Source organism: Physeter macrocephalus, chromosome 20 (genome assembly GCF_002837175.3).
Source record: "Physeter macrocephalus isolate SW-GA chromosome 20, ASM283717v5, whole genome shotgun sequence".
Taxonomy (NCBI): Eukaryota; Metazoa; Chordata; class Mammalia; order Artiodactyla; family Physeteridae; genus Physeter; species Physeter macrocephalus.
Window position 1 is genome coordinate 33,196,023 of NC_041233.1, and position 4,019 is coordinate 33,200,041.

Here is a 4,019-nt window from a genome sequence, read left to right on the forward strand (position 1 = left end):
CAATTTTGTCTCTCACCCAGACAGAGTCAGATGCTGGCTCTGTCATATAGAACATGCCATGGTCAGTTGATGCCCATCTAGGTGTCTTGCCCATGCATATTTCTGGTGTCCCCTTCACTACTGAGCAGTGTCTTGAAGGGTACAAACAAGCTGGCCCATGCTCACAGCTACAGTCTTGGGTTTATCCAGGCCTCAGGGATTCTAGGACTCTCTGACATGGCAAACTTTAAGACCAAGAGAAAACAGGGTGAGGAAGATCTTGACTCCTTCGTACCTGCTTTGTTTTCTGCCACTTAAACACTATTTGAGAAGTTGGTCCCCTGTGTTCAGAAATGTCACCAAACTTTCAGAGAAGAGCACCTTTGTTGGGAAACATGGTGAACAAATAAGACCCCGTTGGGGAAGGCAGAGAATAAAGGTCACAAACTCCCTTTTCAACTCTCTTTCAGCCATACCACATCTCCTGATGGAAAAGTCTAGTAGTGTTACTGAACATAAGTTCATGTGCTCAATGGACAGTAAGGCCAAACAAACCAAAATTTGTTTGAAGCAGAGAAAGGTTTATTGCAGGGCCCAGCAAGAATGGGTGGTTTATGCTGAAAAACCCCGAACTCCCCAATGGTTTTTAGGGAGAAGTTTTTAATGGGCAAAATTTGGGGGGAGGGCTGCAGGGTATGTGACTTTCTTCTGATTGGGTGGTGGTGAGGCAACAGGGCGATGCCCCAGGAATCAAGCGCTCAGCCTGAAGTTACCATCCTCCACATGGATGGGAGATTTTGTTCCTGCAGAAGAACTTAAAGATATTATGTATATTCCATGAGAAGGAACCAGGAACCTGCCCCAAGGCTGCATTATTGTTTCTTCACTGCTCCTCCCTTGTTTCTGCATTCCCCCACTTCCCTGATTGGCAACTGTTTGAATCTGCTCTTTGGAGCTCAGAGAAGATCTAGGAGGCTGAAGCCTTTATCCTGCAAATAAGAAATGAGGGACCTGGAAAGGCTTTTGCACCCCGGAGGGCCCTTCCTGCTCAGTTTCAGTAAGACAGGGTGAGGGTATTTATTTTAACTAAAAAGAAATAAAATATTTTTAGTCCTCGAGTCTGATTTTTCTCCTCTATAACCCACTCTCCACTTAGCCAGCAAGTGGAGGATAAGAAACCAGTCAGCAGCCTTTAATGAAAATTGTAGTGTATATACAGCATTAGCATTTGTGATTCATGACTTTTTATCTTATCTGCTCCAAGGTCTTAGAAGCAGAGAAATTACAATTTAACACTTCTTACTGAGTTTTATCTACTTCCCCCACATTTGTATCTCGTCCTGTAATCTATCTCTAAATTAATGGTGCAATTATCCATCCAGTTTCACTCAATTCAGAACAGAGGGATTATCCTGGGTGCCTCCCTCATCCTTATCAGTGATAGTCATCAGTCATTAAAACCTGTAAATTCCTCCTTAGTCGTTTATCTGTCATACACCCCTTCTCTGTCCCTCTGTCTTAATTCCAGCCTTCATCACTTTTTGCTTAAACAACTGCAATAAATTCCCAATTGGTTTCAAAGTCAATGAAACCTCTCCTCCCTCCACACTAAGCATATCTTCCCAAGGATGTGACAAGGTAACTCCCCTGCTTCAAAACATTTAACATCTGTGCAAACAACACTAGCCCCATAGGTAAGAAAAGAAAACATGAAATCAGAAATGTTTCTTCTTTTTTGAAGATAATAAACTTTAATCAATAATTTTGAAGCAAGTCACTTGGACTTAAAAAGGTACTTCGTTTATTCAGGTACTGTGTTGTGAATGCCTTCTCTTTGCTGGTAACAGAAGCTCTAGGGGAAAAATAGCACTAAGGGAACTAAACAGAGAACTTATTTGCTAGCTGATCAAATTGGGTGAAGATCTAAAGTAAGATTAAATTGATCATGCTCGATCTGTTCACTATCTCAAGCGACAGATTTCTCCAGTGTTTTCCTGCCATTTTCAGAGTAAGACCTGTGTGCTGCCAAGCTGTTTTATTACCCACATAAAACGCAAACCTTTATCATGGTTAGAGGATTATCGTAAATCACAATTAACAATAGCTTAGGAGATTAGGTTCATGAATTTTACGTGTTGTTAATCACCTTATCAAAATAGCGCATATTTATTTTTCTTCTTAGTACTTATCACTAATAAACATTTTGTCTATTTTCTTGTCTCCACCAGAAAGTAAACGCCATAAGGGCAAGGAGTTTGTTTTGCCAAAACAATGGTACAATATGTCTTTTATTTGTATGTATCCCTAGTACAGAATTTGGTACAAAGTGAGCCTCGGTAAATATTTGTTTAACGGGTAAATGAGAATGATAGGAGGGGAAAATCTTCCTCACGTAGCCAAGAAACTGTTTTTCAACTTACAAATTACGTGCATACGAATAGTTCTCATAACAACCCGGGGTAAGAGACAGAGTCTGTTGTTCCAACCTATTATACTAGTATTCACTGAACCTTGAAAATGTGTCATGGGGAGGTCACAAAGCAATGAAAGAACTCCTAAAATCCGGCCAGCCGGCTCTCCGACCTCGTGTGACGCAAACCCTTTTGTAGATTTCACATCTGCCGCAAGAAACCCGTTGGCTCCGGTCTGAAACTGCCAATTTGGCACACTATCTGGCAATTAATTCTTGACAAGAGGAAAGAAACGGGACGAAGGAATAATTTTTAATTCTCATACTATCCTCTTTCAATTTTAAAATAATTTTTTAACTGCTGCAAGTGAAACTGTTGAGAGAAAAACGAAGGTGAGCTCCGCTACCCAGAGCTAAAATGGCTGAAATGCCTTCTCTGCCCACACCCACGATGGACGTTGACTGCGAGGCTCCCAACATTCCTCCACTGGCCCCTCCCCTACAGCTCGGAACCCCTCCTTCCTACTATGCCCACCCTTCCGTTAGGCCTCCGCTCATGATTGGCTGTCCGTAGAGTTTGCGGCTTCTCCGGATGTTGCGTCACGCAGCGAGCTAAAGATACTGCGCTCACAATCAGTAAGAGTTGGGCTGAGGGCGCGTGAGGTGGTGGTAGTTGCGTTTCGCCGGCCCGGAAGGGGAAATGCGCGCTTGAGTTGACCAGGGACTGAGGTAAGGCTTCCCCGGGCCGTGAGGCACCGCAATCCACCGTACTACTGACAACCGCCCCGTTGGGCCGCTGCGTGCATGTGGGGAGGACTGGAGGCGGCGGCGCTGCGGGCTGCGTCACGGGCTGGCGGCGCGTCGGGGCCGTCCTGCAGGTGACCCGGTGGAGGGGACGGCGACTTCGGGGCCTGGGGTAGGCGGGCAGGGGCCTGCTCTCTCTGTCTGCTTCTCCCTGGGCAGCGAGGTGTTGAATCATCCCCGCGGCCGGGCCGCCCAGGCGCCGCTGTGGTAGATAAGGGGGTGCCTGCGGCTGGTGTGCTGTAGAGTCGTGCGTTGACTTTGGGAGGCTGGAGTTTTTGCTTCCGGGCTCTCATCCGAGTCTTGTGATCTAGCTGAACTTTCTCGGGGGACTAGGCGCCCGAGCTCATCGCTGCATACGGCAACGTACGGGGTCGGTAATAGTACCCATTTTGTAGTTAAGATACCTGAGTCTCAGGGATCAAACATTCGCACGAGGCCATTTCTGGCCTGTGGTAGAAGTAAAATTCCCACTCTGGAGGCCACTCTGTCTGAGCTGATGCTCCTCAGTAGGTGTGCTGAGGACTGAGAGGCACAGCACCTTTAAGCTGAGATGATGTAATGCCACGAAAGTGCTAGAATGATTCGGTATTTTTCCAAAGGATAGGTATCAGTTTTGTACACCCCTCGCAGATCCCGTGGCAGAGTGGGAACTACACTCAGATAGGTATTTAAAAGCAGGGATTCTGGGCTTCCCTGGTGGCGCAGTGGTTGAGAGTCCGCCTGCCGATGCAGGGGACGCGGGTTCGTGGCCCGGTCCGGGAGGATCCCACATGCCGCGGAGCGGCTGGGCCCGTGAGCCATGGCCGCTGAGCCTGCGCGTCCGGAG

The 4,019-nt window shown here is 46.9% G+C and overlaps 1 protein-coding gene across 2 annotated transcripts in view; it reads left to right on the forward strand.

Moving 5' to 3' along the window:
- Positions 1-2,984: 2,984 nt before the first annotated feature.
- GHITM (growth hormone inducible transmembrane protein) overlaps positions 2,985-4,019 on the forward strand; it is a 15,686-nt gene continuing 14,651 nt past the window's right edge. Inside the window, exon 1 of one of the 2 annotated variants that reach the window (XM_007104034.4) lies at positions 2,985-3,118. The gene's annotated coding sequence lies outside the window, so the exon portion shown is untranslated. Of the gene's footprint in view, positions 3,119-3,141; positions 3,268-4,019 lie in introns of those variants that run through there. The other variant, XM_028481313.2, reaches the window with a different exon arrangement.